General features: G+C 36.5%; 1 long non-coding RNA gene across 1 annotated transcript in view; it reads left to right on the top strand.

Annotated features, from left to right (window-relative positions):
- The first annotated feature begins 9,605 nt into the window (after positions 1 to 9,605).
- The window catches only part of LOC100937383 (uncharacterized), a 60,385-nt gene continuing 47,081 nt past the window's right edge, over positions 9,606 to 22,909 (top strand). Inside the window, exon 1 of the long non-coding RNA XR_151360.4 lies at positions 9,606 to 9,828. This is a non-coding gene — a long non-coding RNA (uncharacterized LOC100937383). The remainder of the gene's footprint in view (positions 9,829 to 22,909) is intronic.

Here is a 22,909-nt window from a genome sequence, read left to right as displayed (position 1 = left end):
CAGCATTCCCCTGCCCTTCCTTGAAATGTTCCAAGGCCTCCTCCAATGTCTGGGTCCTGCAATTACCTGCAGTTTTTTCATGCAGCCCTGTGACAACTGAGAAGGATCTGCATGGGTCCAAGGTCCTTTTCTCCCCTTTACAGCCTCCCTGGCATGCCCATAACCCCCTCAGTAGAGTCAACCAGAAGAGCTCCAGACTCATCCCTATGGGGAGACATGAAGTCCTTTGGACAGCTGGTTTCCAGGGGGTGGCACAGGGAACCAACCAGTCTGCTAGTCATGACTATATTATTCCACAGGATCGCACGTGATGGGGATACTCCAAAATGGTGCTGACTGCTCATTTAGGTGACTCTTACAGTGCAGGGCTCTGGATTATTGACATCTCATCTCTTGATCTATGGGTTGAGTGATGAGTTAGGGAGTGAAGGTGTGTGTTCACCATGATTGTATCTCTGGTCTCTGACACTGGAGGGCACAGGAATAGCAGTAAGCATCCCTTACCCTGTGGGCCACCACCACTGGCACCCGGGCAGTGACCTCACTACTGCTTCAGGCTCCTGATGACATATCTACCAGCTCTCCAAGGGTGGCTGCACCTATGTCCTCTGAGTTTTTGAGATCATTGCTGTAACACAAAAAAGCCCCAACATGTGACAGATACAGATAAGCATCATACATTCTTTCTTTAGCCTCTCCGCTGGTAGTGGTATGTGGATGACAGATATGTGGCCAACATTGAGAAAGACCAAATTCTAGAAATAGAATGATTGTGACCTAAAGAGTTCAAGAGAAAATGCAGATGACAAATGTGCCATTGAGATTTACTGCTATAAAACACAGAACATTATATTTAACATGATCTAAAACTGTACTATCATTCACATTTTTCTGCATAATCTTGGTAAGACTTTTATTTGTGGCCATCACCAACAAAGCACAATAGCAACCTCTGAAGGAGTCACTAGAGGCCAGTGTTCATGGGTGGCACAATGCTTGATGCAGCGCCGTGCAAAATGATGAAGTCAAACATTTAAAAATATGTTTTTAGGGAACTGTAGAGGCAATAAGATCGCTACTGTTTTAATACAAATCACTTCTACAGCGTGGTCACATATTATCACTACCTTTTTCTTATTGTGGTGGATATAAAGTCAGGCAGTGTGGTGGGCAGAATTCTAAAATGAACCCCAATGACTCTTGCCCTTAAAATAGCCCCTCCTCTTTGAGTGTGAGTGGAGCCTGTGAACACAGGAGATATTATTATTCCTACAATTATGTTACATTACATAGCAAAAGGGAGATTGTTATTGGTGGGCCTGACATAAACTGGTGAGCCCTTTATGTTGAATGTTTTGTCTGGCTGGGTGCAGAAGAGGAAGTAACGGAGAGGTACCTGGTTGCCTTGGAAAAAAGCAGATATCCATGCTGTGACCTGTCTATGGAAGTCACATGGTACTGAACTCCAAGTGGCTTCTAGTGGCGTAGGGCCATCTATACCTAGCATTTGTCAGTAAAACAGGGAGCTCAGTCCTACAACTGCAAGAACATAAATTCTGCGATTATCCTGTGAGCTGGAAGAGGACCCTCAGCCCCAAATGAGAGCCATAGTCTCAGCCAACACCTTACTTTCAGCCCAGCCACAGCTTCAGCAGAGAACGAAGTCATAATGTGTCTGCAATTCTGACCTTTGGAAACAGAGATATAAACTTATGTTGTTTGAAGCTGATAAGTTTGCAACAGTTATACAGCAATAGAAAATAATATAGCCAGGAACAGCATAATTGATGAACTATGTGATGAAATGATTTGTGGACATGCATAAGAAGAGATGGTGCCGGGACATTATGACAAATCTTCAAGTGCATTGTTGGTACAATAAACAAATGCCTATGGACCTCTTCTCTATCAGGATCCACAGTCATCCATAAATCACCACACCTCATATGGACCATAATATTTTAAGACTTATTTTTTTAAAATCAAATTGTTCATATGGACAAGGTCTCTGCCAAAAATATTTGCTCAGAACTATGTACACCACAGAGGCAAGCTATACCCTGTCCTTGTATTAATATTTCTTGTCCTGAGAATAAGCCTTAACATTAAGACATGATTTGAGTTTTCTGTTATTTGTAGCCCAAAGCATACTAAATAAGATACTTTTTATTGAAATATATTTAAAAGTTTTCATTTAGTAATTAAATAACAAATTAATATTATTTAAGTTATAGCATCCTATATTGTTCAACTCTCAATTTTGCCAATATGAATATTCAATCTGTGATCAGCTGTACATTTTTCTGATTTTTCTTTTCATCAAGATTTTATGATTTTACTGTTTATGGTTTCATGGTATTAACATGGCCCCAAACATATAGAGTCATGAACAAATGTAATGACTGAATTGTTCGTCATGTCAAGTAGGCATTTGCAGGGGTTGATGATGTGTTTATGTATCACTTGAGATACTTTTAAAGAATTCTTCTTATATGGCCAAGGCATTGCATCTTTATTTCTTAAATTTACCAAATAGTATCTTTGAATCAAGACCATATAATTCAGACAATCTATTTCTGTCATTTTCTAAGGACAGTGGGGCCTGGTTAAGTTAGGTCATCATTATCAAAGATGGATACGTGAAAGAAAATGTCAAATTCTTGAAAACCAATTTTGATTCAGTTAGAGTTCTAAAACACTAAAAATTTAACAAAGGCTTTAGTTGTAATTTAACAATGAAATTTCTATCTTTTTAAATATTCACAAGTTATTCTTAATAGCTTATTGTATCAGCTATTTTAACATTCCATATCTATCATTCTTTGTTTCATGAATAAATGAAAAACACAGTGAAACCCTTCAAATATTAAAATTTTCAACAGGCTGTAAAATATGGTTTTTAAGTACTTACTCTTCACAAATGAGAATTTTAATGTGATACCCTTATACACATAAAATTTTAAACAATAAAATTCATATAGTAAAGAAATTCCAAATTCTGGTTTCAAAATACTCTCACCACAGCATGTCTTTTTTAGAGATATTTCTTGTTCACATATTGTTATAGTATTACTTATATACTGAATAAGACATGTTTAAATAAATTCGCTGCTTGCTGTACTTCTGACATCCTTTTGCCATCATAGGAAAAGTCTGCAAATACAGAAAACATTTTCTTTTTTTCAAAACAAAACATGTTACTTATATTCACATTCGACACATCTTGTAGATGCTCCATTGCAGTCTCAGATTCCAGACTCAAAACTGTGCATTTTTTCCCAGTTAAGTGATCATCGGTATTTTTACCAATCTCTATTCCAATTGATGAATATTTGTTCATCAGCATCTTATTAGCTTATTTGTTAATTAACATGACAAGACATTTATCATCTCATCTATGAAATGCTTGGAGAATATTTATGCATTTTTTCATTTTTAAAGAACTTATAGTTAATTCTAAAATATAACTGTGCTGTATCATAAATTCCAATCTATATTTTATTTTTTAATTTCTAAAAATTTGATTTAAATTCCATATTAATGAACTATCACCAGTGACCCTGCTAGAGCTTTTCCCCATTCTTATCATAAACAATATAATTTACTGGAAGATATGAAATCAGGCTTCCATCATTAGCGTTATATGTTGAATACTGTGCTAAGCAAAGGAATCTAATAAAAGGACCTTAACCCTTCTGAAGTCATAATCTGCTAAGGAACACAACAATTTTAGGTACAGAGAAAAATAACAATGACACAAGTCAGCACCATTAAAATATTAGAAAATATTCGTTTAATGAGCGCTATTAGTGAAGCAGTTCCCAATCCTTTTAGCACCATTGACTGGTTTCATGGAAGACAATTTTTCCATGGATGGTGTTGTGGCAGGAGGAATGGGTGAGGATGGTTTCAGGTTGAAACTCTTCCACCTCAGATCATCAGGCATGAGATTCTCATAAGGAGTGTGCAACCTAGGTCCCTCACATGTGCAGTTCACAATAGGGTTCATGCTCCTATGAGAATCTAATATCGCTGCTGATCTGACAGGTGGCAGAGCTCAGGTGGTTATGCTCACTTGTTAGCCCAGTTCCTAACAGGCCACGGACCGGTACCAGCTGGCAGCCCAGGGGCTGGCCACCCCTGCATTAGCATATTAGAAAATAAGTAGTATGTGTTGGTAAATGGATGAGTGCACAGATATAATCAGAAATAACTATCTGAAAAAGAAGGTTTGGAAGTAGCCTTTAAATATGAAGGATGGAGAGATGCAGAGGAATAGAAGGGCCATTTCACGAGGTCAGGGTGGCATATTAAGGAACAAGACCTGTAAATGCAGATAGTAGACTGTGGACAGTGAGTGGGCCACTGAAAAGTGTATTTCTGTTGCTAGTAATAAGACAAATTCAAGCTGGGTCAAAAGTTGTAACTTGTAGATTCTCTAATGACATTCTAGTTTAGAGACTAGCCGTTCCAAAACCTTGAAATGCTCACACTTTCCAGCCACAGAGGTGCCTCATGATATATAGTAGCAACAAAATAATGTTCAGGGAGGTTTTATTGCAGAAGCAAATTAATGCTAATGAAACAAACATGTCATAAGTATCAGACTGAACTATTTAAAAAGCTTAACTGAGCTCATGACTCAACCTTCAACATTATCAAAACGTTTTATCACAGAGTAGCAAATATGTGTTTCATTTGTTTTACAAGTGGAGAGTTGCTTTAAGCTGGCTTGTTCACTCTGACAATACAGAAGATAATTCAATATGTAACCAATACGCCAACTTGCTGTATGTTCCCAAGTTCTCCAGGTTGCTTGCTTGTGTCACCTTTTCCTTTACTATTTAGGTAAAATTTGCTTAAATCGACTCTCCACAAATGGTGAGGGTGGAGGGAATACTTTGTTTCCCATTCCCCTAGAGGTCCCTGGTTATACGGATGAAGGATCATCTACATATATTTCTCCTGACCTCAACCTCTAAATTCATACTTGTGCTTCTTTATCTGTCTTCTGGATTTTTTTTTTCTTCTGCACCTACAGTCCGTTTTCTAAACAATATCATTCCCCAGAAGTCAACTTCTCCATAGTGTCACTTCCCACAAGCCATCTCTGCTCAGAGATCTGGACCCAAGGCTGTGTATATACCAGACTTTACTCAACTTTTAGGCAACAGAGGAATTTTACAGAAGAGTCTGGCAAAGTGGCAGTCTCATATTAAACTGTAAAGAATGTGTTCTTAGAATTTCCTCAAACTTTTCTGCCTCTAGGAAATTTTCCCTGATCAACTCTTCAAGTTCCAACCTCCCATCCACATCACTACTGCTATTAATCATGCTAATCAGTGCGCTAGGCTAGTAGAAAGAGTAATAATAGCCAAAAATTACTAAGCACTCTGTGTGAATTATTAGTTTTTGCACTATCCAATGATGTAAGTACTATTATATCTCCATTTTGAAGACAGGAAAAATGAAATACAAAGCGGTTAATTTGTCTAGAATCTCACAGCAGTGGAGTATGAAGTAGAAATTAGAAAGCAGATTCTAGATCATATGATTTTATTGATCATGCAGTACCATTTTCATATTTCTGGGCAGGACTGACCCAAATGTATGTGGACTATAAGCAAATTTTATATATATACATAATTTGATTTTTTAAAGATGTATTAAAATGTGCATGAACCCATGTGAAATAAAGTGATTAGATTACATTAAACCTTATTTATTTATTTATCTATCTATTTATTTTGAGATAGAGTCTCACTCTGTTGCTCAGTCTAGAGTGTGGTGGCATGATCTTGGCTCAACCTCTGCCTCCCAAGTTCAATCGATTCTCCCACCTCAGCATCCTGAGTAGCTGGGAATATAGGCATGCACCACCATGCCCAGGTAAGTTTTTGTATTTTTTGGTAGAGATGGGGTTTCACCATGTTGGCGAGGCTGGTCTCGAACTCCTGACCTCAAATGATCTGCTGGCCTCAGCCTCCCAAAGTGCTGAGATTACAGTCGTGAGCCACCATGCCTGGCCTTAAAGAGGATTTAAATTAATGGGTAGGAAAGAGGTATTTCTGCATTTGATAATTGTCCCATCAATGAACAGAAAGATTCTTTGTAGCGTTCTAACTCATCTTTTCTTATTCAGGCCAATGGATCATCATTTCATATCATATATTGTCAAATGTCCCATTTCTTGCTAATTTCATAAGTCTCACCTTGAAAAATTGGTATTAATACTGTGACTGCACATAATAACATGGCTTTTCTCAGCCTGTTTGAATGGAAACAATACAGAACTTTTGGTCTCTGCACCTTCCTCAAATCATTTATTGAATGCCGCCTACATCATTCCTCATCAAGCAGTGATCATTCATTGTGCTGCAATCTATGAAAATTAAAATAACTTTCTAACTCAGTACAATGCAGATATGCAGCAGACTCTCAGTTACGCTCCCAGCTAACAGTATTTAACCCTACAGTCCTTCGCTACAGCCAATAACTAGCTCCAGGTCCAGAGGAGAATCATGATTGGTGGTTCCATTCCAGTCATTAGGGATTAGACAGTTCATGCCATTCTACATATTAGAATGTGAGTATGTGTTGTGTGGAGCCACTGCAGCCCTCTTATGTCCATGAGGCACGCTGGAAAAACACTAGGAATGACAGAGCAGAAAGGAGAAATGGAGTCAGGCAATTAACGATATCACTGGGCCCATGAATTAACCAATAGAAAAGTCATCCTTCCCTGGATCATTCTTGTTACCTTCTTTTTATTTTTTTCTTTTTGTAGAGGTGGGGATCTCACTTTCTTGCCTGGGCTGGTATCCAGTTCCTGGTTTCAAACCATCCTCCCGCCTCAGCCTCCAAAAATATATTCTTGTTACTTGAATAAATGAATCTCCTTACTATTTTATATAACTTTATTTCTCCCATAACTTAATACCCAAAATCATCTTCATTGTTAAAATATACCAATAAGAAGACTTACTCCCATTACTGAAATTTTATATGAATGGCATCTTAATGATTAATTAATTAATGGACCAAATTATAGACAGAGTAAAACACGGTGATTGATTTAAGACTTTTATAATTTATGTAATCACATAAACTTATTATTTATGAAATTATATGTATCATTTATTCACACAAAATCCATTAAACATAGCATATGTACTATGTTATACATTATTTGTAAGTACCATAAATAATAAAGGGTTAAAAAAGAAATTGTCTCTACTCAAAACCATGATAAAGTGAGGTTGTAAAATTATAGCAAAGAAGTACTTGAGCTGTGGGTAACCTTGGTCTCAAGACTGGTAATGCAAGAAACTTGTACATTTATTCTTAGCAAATGTATTCCTTTCAATCTGTCTACATGCAGTTGTTTGATTGAATTGAATATTCAGTCAATTTATTTTTTAGATAGCATATACTTACTCACTTGTAACATATAAGGAGCTTTTGAAGAATAACAAAGAATAAACCTTCTAAAGTAAAAAATTAAAACTACCAGAGACTATCCTGATAAATATAGGAATAAAGGAAAATGAAAGCAAAATAAGATTGAACCTACATAGTAGTTCAGGAAATTCTCAATTACATCTAAAATTCAGTACTGGTGATATTATTACCTATGATTCCAGAGATCTGAGTTAGAGTCTTGTAAAGATTGTGTGACTGGCCTTGATCAAATGATCACTTCTCAAGCTAGTCTCAATTTTATTCTTCAATCAGATTAAACAATTAGAATGCTGAGAAGTGATTGGTCACGTGGAAAATTGTCTTTCACTGAGGAAAAGTTATATAAAATAGTAATGAGCACTCACTTTAGTGTTTTGAAGGAACACCCTTGGGGACAAATATCTTTACATCATTAGGTGCTCCCTGGAGATATTTCTCCCAGGTATTAGTCTTAGGAAAACAAACAAGCAAGCACACACACAATCAAATAACAAACTTGGTCTCCCCTGAGCCAGTGGTTTCTCTTCAGTTTAGATAAATTAAAATCTCAAAATCAAGCATGCCAAGAAAATAAAGGGCTACATTGCAGCCCCCACCTCTTTATCTTTGAACAATGACAATAGACTGCTACTGGCTATAATTTTACCTCTTCTTTCATATGCCTTTTTTTTCTATACCCCAATACCCTCATGTAAACAATCTAAACTCATGTGCTGTATCTATTTTTGCTAGTATTTGTGAGTTCAGGGAACATAGGTGCCTGAGTTTCCTCAATTATAAATTGAGAAAATGTGCATAGATGAGTTGGGTGACATCTTTGAATTTTTAAATTTCTATTTATCTATGTTTTTTCTTTCAATTAATTTGATGCTAGTAAGTTGTGGCATATACTCATTGATACTGATATTTCAAAAAAATGCCACAGTATCTCTAGACTTAAAAATATAATCAGTTGAAGAATACTCTTTCAAATAAAAATATTAGTAGTACTTACCCGAACTTGCCTTTAATAAATGTGATTTAAAAATATTCAGTTAGAAATATCATCTGTGTGCATATATTTTATTAGGGTAGGTTTTTCCTTGCTATATCACCATAATGTTCTTATTTTTCTAAATATAGTGATGTTTTATAAAAGATAATAATTACAATGTGACATGTTCTGATTTTTCTAATGGGACACTTTTAAAGAATTATTTAGGCCCGGGCAATTTAATTTTCTTAATCATGTTCAGATATCAATGATGCATATAATACTTATCTGTCTCTTATAAGGTTAAAGGAAAATGTGTTCTAGAATATGTTCCATGTGGATAAAATATAATGACCCTTAAATAGAACACAGACTAACAAAGCCAAATGCAAGAGATTTTTTCATAAAAAATATACTTCAAAAGTGTATTTAACAGATTATCTTCTACATCTTTATTCTTGGATATCTCATGAAATTCAATTCACATGTAAATATCAAGCTTCATACAATAGTGAAATACATTTGACTACTGTTTAAATGTAAAAATTCAAATAGAGTATTTCTAATTTCTTCAGGCTTTAAATGATAGGACTGAGCAAAAGAATTAGAAAGAACTAGTGGTTTATGTAACACACATTCTAATGCGTTTGAAGGGATGCTTTTTTCTCTTAGACCAAAGCAGGAGCAGTGATTAGTTTAGGTTCAGGGAAATCCCCCTTGTCTGTAGCTAAAACTCTCAGGCAAGCTTTGGCATGAGAATCTATTTCATTTTGCTATAACCATATTTTCTTTTTTTAATTTGCTAATTAGTCTACTACCTAAATTTCCACTTAATTATCATGAAAATAATGTGGAATAACTTGTAGAATATTTTGTATAGGCTTCTCATAGTCTTCTCAATTTCAACTATTTTAAGATTTTAATTATTCTGATTTTAAAGTAATTTGCAGTTATTTGTGTGATTACTTGTGTAATTTTTAAAAGTTACTTACACCAGAAAAATATAAGTACTATTGTTATTTTGATGTTTTTCTAATATGAATATGCATATATCATAGGAATTATTTAAATGAATTTTAATTTCCCTTTTCAATCATCTCCCATTGAAAGCTGAATCATGAGGATACCATCTCCAAGCAGGTGAAGTATTTGATCCCTTCAGCAAGGCAGTGATTTTGAAATTCGGGTTTAGACAAAAAGAAATTTCAAGCTCCTGAAGAACAAGTTTGAAGGATTCAGAGCAGAGAATTGCACCCTGGCGTGATGCCTGTGCCAGCTGGACTGTGTGATTTTTGTTCTTTAGTAGAAGGATAACATGACATAGCAGGAATAATACTGCCTTTTCTTTCTGGCATGGATCAAGAGAAAAGAAAATACAAGAAAACAGACAGAAGGTAAGTGGCCAAAATTTTTATTTCTGCTCTTGGTTTGGTGTTTGATAATTCGAGCTGAGGAAGAAAGCAGAGTGGTTTTGACTATACAGTGCGGTCGAATACAGGGATGGGATAACTTTACATGGCAGTCCTGCACAGAAGCCATGGTGTCACAGCTTGCGGTTCAGAGCTGGTCGAAGGCTGTAGCAGAAATTCAGGAGTTTGTGAACAAGGGACAGTTAAGAGCTGCAGGGCCTGCTTTACAAATAAAAATTTACTGGAATGCAGCCACATCCATCATTTTATGTAGCTGCCTTTGAGCTTCAAGGGCAGAGTTAATTTTTTTTGCAACAGAAGCCATTTGCCTGCAAGTCTGAAATTAATTACTCTCTAGACCTTTAAGAAAAAGTTTCTAACCTCTATTCTAGAGCTTTGACAGGGCACAAGGTAAGGTCCAATATAGCAGTCCTGAGTAAGCCTAGAAAGAACAGGTCACACATTAAACCACCCCCCAAAACTGCCAGAAATGGGAGAGGTATTCTTGGAGCAGACTGTGCCTGAGAAGTAGTGAAGTATAACAGAGGTTCCCGCTGGCTTCCTGGGGCCAACTGTGCACATCTCTTCTCAACAATTGCATATTGGAAGTTTTAGAAGTGATCATAAGAGTATTTACACCATGGAAACTGGCAAATGCGACAAGTCAGATTTTTATTTGTTTGCCTATTTTTCAGAGAGACAATTTTGAATCATTTAGTGGCAGACCACTGCTCAGAAAACCAAAGAGGAGGTAGGGCTCACAGTGTTTATGGTTGTACAAGGCTCTCAATGATATCCCACAACCCATCTTAGAGAAGTGCTAGAGGAAGGGCAGAAATTCAACTGAGTAAGCATTTTTATTTAAAAATAATAAGAATTACTTATGGTTCTAGTACCCAAGCCTAGTTTTTAAAACAGATGTTTAAAAGTCATTGATTTAGTTAATTGTTCATTTATGTGTTTCTGTTACCTTGCAACTGGGCTCCTGAGGCAAACCAAATCAGTTAATGAACTTGTTTCTACACATAGGATTTTAGTAATAGAACATTACCAAATGCATAATGTTTATGTGTGGATATAAATTAAATTTTATTAAATGGGAAATATACACAGATTTTATGCTCTTTTTAAAGCTTAAGTACAACTAATGTCTTCTATAATATTAAATACTCTTAAAAGACCATTAATTTAACAATAAATCCATAAATTTTCTCTTTTTTCTTTTTATAGTTTTAGCAAGATTCTCCCTCCTACCTCCCTGTTCCCAACATTTAAGATATGTATACAAGAAGAAATTAGGGGAATTTACTACCGTCCATAAACTGGGGGGTTTCCAACTTTAATTCTTTTTTTTTTTTGAGACTCCGTTGCCCAGGCTGGAGTGCAGTGGCGCGATGGCGATGTCGGCTCACTGCAAACTCTGCCTCCCGGGTTCACACCATTCTCCTGCCTCAGCCTCCCGAGTAGCTGGGACTACAGGAGCCCGCAACCACGCCCGGCTCCAACTTTAATTCTTAATGCATCAATTTTATAGTTTCTCTTTAATACATTGATGTAAATTCGCCTTTGCAGCACACAATACACACACTTCCAGGACTTTAAGGATCCCTTTGGGGAAAATGTTCTGTATTCACAAGTTGACAAACTTAAAAAAAGATAATAATACAGATTTGAAAAGCAAAAATGTAGATTTTGAAAATATGGAGATTGAGTTCATAACATAAAACACATATTCATAAAGTGTTTAAATATAAGGGAAATGACAGACAAAATGGCAATCATCTGAAAGGTAATTCAGATACACAGTTGCAAAAAAAAAGAAAAAAGAAGTTCTTCAGAAGAACAAAGGGTAATATCGCAATCAAAAAGTAATACATAGAGGAATTTTTCTGCTAGCTGAATGTTATATTTTTAAACCTATATTTAAAGTTCTGTTGATGAAGTGGCATATGAATTTCTCATCATATTTTCACACTGGGGATGGATAGCATTAATCCCATTATTTTTAATTGAAGGGCACTGGAATTCATTAAAATATTAAAAAATGAAGGTTTCCAAAGTATTATGAAAAGTGAATATTCTATTACTAGGCTTGTCTTGGTGGAGATTATCAGCCACTTGGAGATAAGGCTCTTTTCCACCTAGGGATGATGAGAAAAGCTCTAATAACGCATTCTCCAAAGTGCTGCACACTTATTAGTCTATAATTCCGTAATTCATTTTTTCAAATACAAGTTGTATATACATGATATCTGGCTTCCTAAACAAATTTACCTCCCAATTATTCAATTTTGAAACCACAATTTTTGCATTTTTTAAAAAACTTTTAAATCCCCTCCTTACAATTTTGACTTAAATTTCCATAGTTTCACAATTCCACATGGCTGGGGAGACCTTACAATCATGACGGAAGATGAAAGGCACATCTCACATGGCAGCAGACAAGATGTGAGAGCTTGTGAGGGAAACTCCCCTTTTTAAAACCATCAAATCTTATGAGACATATTCACTATCACCAGAATAGCATGGGAAAGCCCCGCCCCATGATTCAATGACCTCCCACCAGGTTCTTCCCACAACATGTGGGAATTGTGGGAATTACAATTTATGATGAGATTTGGGTGGGGGCACAGCCAAACCATATCAGATAGATCATATAGGGCTTATATATTTTATACCGCTTTCCCCTACAAACCTAATACATCATGCTACATATTTTTAAAATAAGACATGCAATATAAACATTAAGTATCATCTTGACAAATAGCAATCAAAACCTTGCATTTTCCTACTGGGATTAAGGAGATAATCTTAATGTAATTTAGAATCCCACATAGTTAACAAAAAAAAAATGCATGCAAAGTTAGGCTTTGAGGTTTTGCTTAAAATCTTCTTACTAATGTTTCAAAAACTTAGAATTTTCTTCATATGGCTCAGTAATTTAACCCTCTATATAGTAAATGTTTTCTTGGAAGTCTCTCAAACAGAAGACTCTTAAAGCTTGATATCAATGATTATCGTTCTAATCTAACAAGCTTACAACTTTAAATTCTGTGACATTCTAAATTCTTCAAAAATAACACAAATCCTCTCTTTGTAAATGAGATCACCCAACAAGTTAATAGGGAATCAAACATTTTAAAATTCTCTGCATCCATTAAATGCCCCTTTGTTAAACTTCATCTGCATTTCAAACATAATATTTATCTTACTTCTTTGGAGCTGTTATGCTCTGGGCATAAGACGGAGAGTACTCCAGGGAAGGGGCAACATCTATATTTTTGCCAAGACATTTTAATCATTACAGTGGAGTTTTTGTTTTTGTTTTGGTATCTATGGTTACTTCTCTGAGTTTTTTTCTCCTTCTCTCTCTTTCATGTTTTCTCCTACAGTTTCTTATTAATATTTTCAGACTCTCCACATGTGAGGGGATCAATTCACAATGATGTGTCTTTTATAATCCCCATCTTCTGCAAAATACAGTGTTCCCATCTGTTCATAAAATTTGTTCAGAGTTTTGCTTAGATTAGGAGGGTGGGGATAGTTTCAGGATGAAACTCTTCCACCTCAGATCATCAGACATTATTAATAGATTAGTATAAGAAGCGCACAATCCAGATTCCTCGCTTGTACAGTTCACAATAGGGTTCGCACTCCTGTGAGAATCTAATGCTGCCACTGATCTGACAGGAGGCAGAGTTCAGGCAGTAATACTCGCAGCTCACCTCCTACTGTGTGGTCCATGGTCTGGGGGTTTGGGACCCCTGTCTTAGGTGATTCAGGATATATAGTACTCCAGGAGCTGGAAAAGTGGAGATGACGGTTAATCTCTTGGGGTTATCAGTTCTACCACTGGACATAGATTAAGAGATTAAACATGTTTAACTTAAGCTGAGCATGGTAAAGTTTTTTACCTAAACTTTAGACAGCAGAGCATACACAGAAAGTCCATAAAACAGAGTGATCAAGTTAGAGCACATAGGAAAAAATTGCCTCGCTTTCTCTCCCATGTTCTCCTGCTCTCCTTCTCTATTCTGGACTATCACTCATTTTCTCTCACTGTCGGTCTATCTATCTTTTGGTCTATCTCCTAAAGAGAGGTTAGGGTAAACGAGAGACTAGGCAGAGAAACAGACTGAATCTATGATCCCTACTTGAAAATGACAAAATCTTTTCTGAATAGAAGACAATGTAGAAATAGAACTTTGTGGCCGGGTGTGGTGGCTCACAGCTGTAATCCCAGCACTTTGGGAGGCCGAGGCTGGTGAATCACGAGGTCAGGAGATAGAGACCATTCTGGCCAACATGGTGAAATCCCATCTGTGCTAAAAATACAAAAATTAGCCGGGCATGGTGGCACGCACCTGTAGTCCCAGCTACTTAGGAAGCTGAGGCAGGAGAATCACTTGAACCTGGGAGGTGGGGTTGCAGTGAACAGAGATCGCGCCACTGCACTCCAGCCTGGGTGACAGAGTGAGACTCCATCTAAAAAATGAAAGAACGAACGAACGAAAGAAAAAGAGAGAGAGAGAGAAAGAGAATTTTGCAATGAAATCTTTTGGCTGGTAAGAAGAGATAAGGATGAAGACTGAAAGGGAGATGTCTACCAAGCAATCATAAAATTTGAACACTTCCTTCTTCCTATAGCCTACCTCCTCTGTCCAGAGATTCACACTTTTGCTGATACCGCCAAGAATTTGCCAAACTCTTGCTAAAAAAGACTACAGATCAGATGTTTTTGGAACATGGATTTTGTCATTTACTTAAGATATAGAAAGTGCTGATGGGATTAATCACCAGCTGGAAGCATAAGATTACCACTGGCAATTATGATGAGTGTAAACATTTTAAACAAAATTCTCCTGTGTTTGGAACTTACTCCATATCAAAGTTTTAGCTGCATTAAAAATTCCTTATGCAAATACCTTCTACATACATCTTCATAATGCCTCTGATTATTTCTGTAAGTGAGATTATTAAAGGTAGAGAGGCAAACTGCATGTGAGCGCTTGAGACAGACACCATGGTGTTGAAATCTGGCTCTAATATATATCAACTGTAAGCCCAGAGTTCATTCACTTAACCCCTCAGTACCCCAGTTTTCTCATCTGTAGAAGAGAAATAAAAATAACTAGTTCATAGACTTGTAAGATTATACAAGTTAATATTTACAAAGCATGTAGAGTAGTATTTTGACTACAGTATTAGTAAGTCAAAAGCATATTTTAATATTTTAATATGTGTTACTGAAACATGTTCCAGAAACTAGTTGAGGTAGTGTTACCTTTTTAACAAATTTTTAAAAAAAATTTCTTAGATTTTTGAGACAGCCTGTCTGTCACTCAGGCTGGAGTGCAGTGGTGTGATCATAGCACATTACATCTTCAGACTCCTGGGCTCAAGTGGTCCTCCTACCTCAGCCTCCTGAGTAGCTGGGACTACAGGTGTATGCCACCACACTAGGGTAATTTTTAAATTTTTTGTAAAGACAGGGTCTCACTATGTTGTCCAGGTTGGTCTCAAACTCCTGGCCTCACGCTATTCTCCTGCCTTGGCCTCCCAAGTGCTGAGATTACAGTTCTAGTTGTAATTGGTTTCAACATGCTAAATATGAAGGACCAATTTTTAACATCCTTAACACCCCTTATATATTCATTTTTATTCTCCTTTTACAATATGATAGAAAATATAATCATGTTCAAATTTGTAATTTTTGGTTTTAGTAGTTTTTCTTTCATAATTTAATCTTTACACATATTTTTTCATTTGCAGTACTATGTATTGTAAAAGTCAAAATAAAAATAGAGGTACAAATATTTTTTATTCTTTTAATTTATTTTCTTTTTAAATTTCCAACTTTTAAGTTCAGGGGTACATGTGCAGAATGTGCAGGTTTGTTACACGGGTAAACATGTGCCATGGGGGTTTGCCGCACAGGTCATCCCATCACCTAGGTATGAAGCCCAGCATCCATTAGCTATTCTTCCCGATGCTCTCCCTCCTCCGACTCCCTGACCTCTGACAGGCCCTGGAGTGTGTTGCTCTCCCCATGTGTCCATGTGTTCTCATCATTCAGCATCCACTTATAGGTGAGAACACATGGTATTTGGTTTTCTGTTTCTGCATTAGTGTGCTAAGGATAATGGCCCCCATCTCCATCCATGCCCCTGTAAAGGACATGATCTCATTCCCTTTTATGGCTGCATAGTATTCCATGGTGTATATGTACCACATTTTCTTTATCCATTCTATCATTAATAGGCTTTCTGGTTGATTCCATGCCTTTGCTATTGTGAATAGTGCTGCAATGAACATACATGTGCAGGTGTCTTTATAATAGAATGATTTATATTCCTTTGGGTATATACCCAGTAATGGGATTGCTGGATCGAATGGTATTTCTGCCTCTAGGTATTTGCCGAATCGCCCCACTGTCTTCCACAATGGTTGAGCTAATTTACGCTCCTACAAACAGTGTAAAATCATTCATTTTTCTCCACAACCTCACCAGCATCTGTTATTTTTTGGCTAATAATGGCCATTCTGACTGGCGTGTTGTGGTTTTGGTTTGCATTTCTCTGCTCTTTGCCCCTTTATGGGAAAATTATGTGGGTTTTTAAAAACAAATTATTCTGTAAAGCTCTTTGAATTTAGCAATAATATACAATCACTCATCAAATAAATGGCAAATATTTTTGGAGCATTTTTCTTTTAAATCTTTTTGTCATGTCATTAAACCATATATATACATATATATTTTTTCATTTGTGATGTCTCTTTTCATTTTGTGATTTCACTTTTATCATTAGACATATTCTGATCTCAATATCAAAAATATATTCATTTGAATCTATTTTATGGCTTCAGGTTATTCAATTAATTATGCTAATCTCTCTGGAATCTGTGCAATAATAAGATATGAGATTAGAGCATACCTTAATTGTTTCCTGATTAAACTATTATCAAAACCTCTCTGATAGTTTATTTAATCATTATCATTTGTTTCTATCTTATCTTGACTGTATCATTGTCTATCAATTCAATAACATTTCTGAAGGTAAAATAAAACTTTTTAACATTATTCTATCTTTGTAGAATAGAATTTGATTTCTGAAAAGGATAATATTTTTTTCCTCATTCCTTTTTCTTTCCTTTTACTTTCATACTCCTTTCCTTACAAGGACATAGGCATGTGTCCTAATCCTGTCCATCTTACGACCTAAAGTTCAGTGTTCTGGAAGATTTCTGAAAAGATTTACCTTCCTGATTAACAACAACAACAAAGGCAGAGACAGAGAAGCAGACAGAGATCCACATTTTTAAATATTGGATTTGACTTAATTTTATGAGTATAGTATGCCAGGTCTACAGGATAGCTGTCCTGTGAACAAGAGAATAGTATGAAGCTGCCCCAGAATCCTGGAATTGTTGAGAAGCTGAAATATCTAACCCTTAAACCCCCTACTATAGATATCTTTTAATATTGGATAATTAAAACCAATAAAACACATCCAGCTTTTAAGAACATCCTAGCTGGTTTATTTACTGATTTTATTAAACTGACATGTCTTTATTGAGCCAACATTTGATTTAAATTTTCCCCTGATTTCTACCAAGTAAAGGCCAACATTCTTAGGTCAACATCAAGTTCTCTCTCTTATCTTATTTCCAGCCTAATTTCTGGCTATTTTTTTTTTTTTGTGGAGTTGCATATTCAGATTTACCTCCTTTTCATTCCATATAGTTTTATTTGTCATTCAAATAGCCATTTCTAGCTGGGACATCCTTCCTACTCATTCCTTCCTCTTGAAATTCTCTCTGGTCTTCAAGAACAGTCATGCATTCCAATAATTTGTGAACATACTTATCACAGCATAACTGAAATACAATTGTTATATTATAGAACATAACTGGGGTCCACTTGCTCAGCACAGTAAAACCGGGTATCTACATGGATTTTTGCAGCAAAAGAAGGAAAGGCATTTATTGCAGGGAACCCAGCAAGGAGGACCAGGCAGCTAAGTGCTCAAATCCTAACCTTCCCAATGGCTTGCAGGCATGTGTTTTTAAAGGCAGGTATAAATTTTAGGAAAGCAGAAGCTACAGGCAAAATCATAAATCAGTACATGGAGATTACACACTGGTTTAGGCCTGAAAGGGCGGGATATCTTGAAGCAGGGATGGCAGTGCTTACGGGTGGTAGATAGATTCTAAGATTTTCTGATTTGCAATTAGTTAAGGAAGAAAAGTTTTGTTTAAATATTTGGGGTCAGTAGAAAAACATTAACTGCCTGGGGGTGAGAAGTGATTTCTCCAATTCCCTCAGGAAGAAATTTACAGAAAAAGACAATGGTTAAAATTCATCTTCACTTCGCCCTTATCTGTGCCCATGAATCCCTTTGGTGAAGGTCCTCAGTGGGGGTCCAAGTTTCTGAAAGACAAGTCAGGGACATATGTTAAGATGCTATCCTTCGTTTCTATGAGGAAAGCAAGTATCTCCAGAACTCTAACTTCCTTGGCTATTGTTTTAAGCTACTATTACCTTCTTGTTTAACAAGTTACTTATTTAGTTCTGGGTCTAGCTTGGTACCTGAAGTTATCCTTTAGGAACTAAGGATTTTCTTTTATTTCCATGCTTTGGGGGCTTCAGGTTCCTAAAAAGGGGGTCCTTGCTCTGTCTCACAATGTCTCTTTACCCTGAACACCAACAATATCTGGCTTCCATCATTCAAGTGACAATTTCACACAAGAGGACTAAAACCATTACACACAGACACTGTTTGCTGTCTAAAGTAACATGAATTTACTACTCTACTGCCTGCAATTGACAAGAATTTAATTTTCCAAAAGTTTTTAACCCAGGAAGATGAAGATGTTGCAGGGGCCAAGGGAAAGCTTCCCCTTTGCCCTCTGAAGGTTCACTGAAAATGAACTGATGACAGACAGATTTATAAGAGAAAGGGAATACATATTTATTTCACATGCAGAGCATGAGAAAATCACAGGACAATGATTATTCAATAACCCAGTGAGCTCCAGATGCTTATATACCCCCCTTCATAGGGCAAGAGGAGATAGGTGAGACATGTAGGCATCAATGATTTTCAGGGGAAATGAATGAGCCCAAAGAACAATGACGTGAGACAAAATATTTCTCAGCACTGAAGGAGGTGGCAGGTAGGTGAGGGGCTAAACTTCACTAGGAACAAAGGTTTTCTTATTATGCAGATAAAGCCTCCCAGGTAATCTCTCAGTGAGATGCTCCAAGAAGAATAGATACGAATATGTCTGGGTATGGTGAAAACTCCTAGTCTTCTCTTCTCCGTGGGTAATCTTTCCCAGTTATTTGATGAGATCCCTAGGGAGGTGGTGTTAAGGCAATAGCATTTCTTTTGGAAAGAAGTTTTCTTAAAGAAATTCCAAGAAGGGTTTATCTTGCTGCTTCCATAAAAAAGATCAGAGAGACAGGGAGGTGGGGGAAGGTCAGAGAGGGACCTCTAAACTGCTTGTTTAGCTCAGCATGTCAAAGGGTCACACTTGTGAGTATTGTTTTCTGAGCCAGCACTGTAATAACTTTATGATTTGCTTAAAAACTTCCTGACTGTCCATTTATCTGAACAATAGACAAATCTACTTTACCTCCTCTCTCAGAACAATATATGCTCAAATCAACTGAATAAACAAATCTTTACAGTTCCAAATTTACTTAGAGCTGTTCTTTCATTGTGACCATGAATTATAAACTGTCATATAACAAACTTTGCCCAGTTCCAAACAGGCCCTGTGCATTGGAAGCACTGGGGAAATATAACTAAAAACAAAATCATCTCTCAATTTAGAATTCTTTTCTTCTTCTTTTTTTTTTGACAGAGTCTCGCTCTGTCACCCAGGCTGGAGTGCAGTGGTGCAATCTCGGCTCACTGCAAGCTCCACCTCCCAGGTTAATGCCATTCTCCTGCCTCGGCCTCTCGAGTAGCTGGGACTACAGGCACCCGCCACCACACCCAGCTAATTTTTTGTATTTTTAGTAGAGACAGGGTTTCACCGTGTTAGCCAGGATGGTCTCGATCTCCTGACATTATGATCCACCTGCCTCGGCTTCCCAAAGTGCTGGGATTACAGGCATGAACCACTGTGCCCAGCCAGAATTCCTTTCTTCAAAGGTAGTAGGGAAAGACACAACTTTTATTATTGAATAAGCATTAAACAAGAATGTGATGTGCATTACAGACAATCCATTAAAAGATTTCAAAGACAAAAAGAAATCTCACCCTTTTATATAGTCAAGAACACACATATAATTATATACACATACTCCTTGACTTCCAATGGGGTTACGTTCCAATAATTCATCATACGTTGGAAACATTCTAAGTCAAAAATGCACTTAATACAGCTAACGTGTTAGCAGTGGTGAATCTGTATGAGTCTGCAGCAACCTCAATTCTTGTATCCTCAGAAGAAAGAATTCCACTGAGGGGCACGGGGCAGAGTGAAAGATGTAGGCAAGTTTTAGAGCAGGAGTGAAAGTTTATTAAAAAGCTTTAGAGCAGGAATGAAAGGAAGTAAAGTATACTTGGAAGGGGGCCAAGCGGACAACTTGAGAGATCAAGTGCAGTTTGACCTTTGACTTGGGATCTTATACACTGGTAATCTGTATACGTAGTGGCCTTCCAGCACTTGGGAGGAGCCGCATGTGCAGTATATTTACTGGAGTTGGACGCATGCTCACTTGAGGCATCCTTCCCTTACTAGTCAAGTAGAGGAAGGCCATATACCAGTTAAATGCTGCCATGTTGCCTCTTAGTGCACATGTTTGAGCCCACTCACCCAACTCCTGAGATCTCATCAGGAAGCTGCTGATTACTAGTTTTAGGTGTTTCTATCTTTTGGGAGACTGCCTTTCCCTGGTTCCAGCTGTGACCAATTATTATGTTAGCCAGATCATGTAACAACCACCTGACCATCACCTGATGGTCATTTGACATTCCTGTTTGGTGTTTGGGGGGCCCTCTCCTGCCACGCTCATGTCTGACTAGCTACCTACTGAATCATAGCCTAGCCTAACCTACCTTAAACATGCTCATAAAACTCACATTAGGCTACATTTACACAAAACATTTTATGACAAAGCCAACTTTACAATAAAGTGTTGCATATCTCATGCAATTTATTAAATACTGCAGTGAAAGTGAAAAACAGAATGTTTGTATAAGTATTCACCATGAATATACACATAGTAAAGTCAAAAAATTGTCAATTGAACTGTTGTAAGTCAGAGAATGTTTCTACATGTTTCAAGATAAACAATAACTAGTTCTGAAATGAGAACTTGACAGCATCATTTGTCACACATAGTTCTTCTTGACTTTACTTGATAATTGGGGTGACCTTTAGATAAAGAAGAAGCAAACTTTTCATATCTTCATGACAAGAGGTAGTTTTGCAACTTGGAACAAGGTGCCCACTAAAGACATTCTCCTAACTTTCCACAGAAGCTGGGAGAAGGTGGTGCTACATCCCTTGATGTCTACCTTTCAAAGAGACGGTTCTTGGTCCTTTAGAAATACAAACCTAGATCACAAAGCTGATAAAATGCCAATCTGGTCTTCAAAATGATATATATATACATTTCAAAGAGAGAAGTAATTACTTAAAATTACATGTTTTATAAGCAAAATGCTCAAAGTAAAAGGAGGGGAGGGAAATCTCTTTCCTTATTTTCAACATGGAAGATTATGCCTCTTACTTTTAAATTGTGTTTGTTCTTAGAAAAGACCCATCTTAAATGAGATCTTCCATACCTTTTGAATGTACTACCATTGATGTGTCCCATCTGCAACTCTACTAAGATGGTCAAGGTAGTGGTTTCCCCTATTGCAGAAGGAGTAAATTTGAATTTGATTTATATGCTGGTTATTTTGATGGTATTTTTAGCATCAACTGCTGGAAATAAACAACTACTATCATATATTAATTTTTGAAACTATCATATACCCTCTAAGTAGACTGTAAGATCCTATAAGGTAGAAAGTATTTTTTTGTAAATTTATATTTTACTTTAATTTTCTCTTGTGGTTAACGTACCCTATACTCACTTGACAATCAGTGAATAAACAAACTTTCTTTAGTAGTCATAACAATGCCTTGTCTATATTTTGTGATGTGAATAGGATAAAATTAACTGACTCTGTGGCAGACAATTTATAATTATCTTTCATTACTCTGAACACAATTTAATCATAAATACAAACAAAATAGCATCTCTCATTTAGTGCAAACTGAGAAAAGTGACTGAAACAATCAATTACAACATATCTTCCACAAATTAGTATTATTTTTTCATATCTGCAGTAAAATACATGCAAATTGCATGATTTAACAGACAGGAATTACTAGATTTCTTAATGTACTTTTGAAATTACTTTTCACTCATTATGAATCCTTTCTAGTTCTTGACTGGTTCTTCATTTTCTAGAAGAATATGCTTTTTATAAAGCACTTCAGAGATGCATAAGTCTGCATTCCTCTGAAAATGACCTCCCAGAAGAGATGTTTTGGAGAGATATTAAGCCATTTTCATTGCTAATTAACCCCCTACCCAGGCGTTGTTACAGTTTCTCAGTCATCATAAATACCACAGATCTCTTCTTTTCTTTAAACATGCCAGAGAGCAAGGGGTCCTGCTGTTACTAGACAAAAGCAAGATGCTAATACAAAGTTAGCCGTGACCTTTATCCTTTATCAGAGTCATCAAGCAGTAGTTACTTCAGGATCACAGATGAAATAGCAATGCTCAAAGTGGTAATAAAAACTATGTTCCAATTAGAAAAAAAAAGGATATTACAATTTTTTATTTGATACTTTCATTTAACTTGCAGGAAGCCTACTGAAATTACTCAAGAACAGGTTAGGAAGTTTATTTGACCTATGCATTGCAAATATCAAATATATTCCAAGATAGGCAATTAGAGTGGGTTAGTAAAGAGTTTGCATTCAATGAAAATATCACTCTTAAATGAAATACGGCATTTACTTAATTCCAAAAATACTTGGCAGAGTTAGT

Source organism: Pongo abelii, chromosome 22 (genome assembly GCF_028885655.2).
Source record: "Pongo abelii isolate AG06213 chromosome 22, NHGRI_mPonAbe1-v2.0_pri, whole genome shotgun sequence".
Lineage (NCBI taxonomy): Eukaryota > Metazoa > Chordata > Mammalia > Primates > Hominidae > Pongo > Pongo abelii.
Note: the sequence above shows the minus strand (reverse complement) of the source record. Positions and strands in the feature narration are given on the sequence as shown.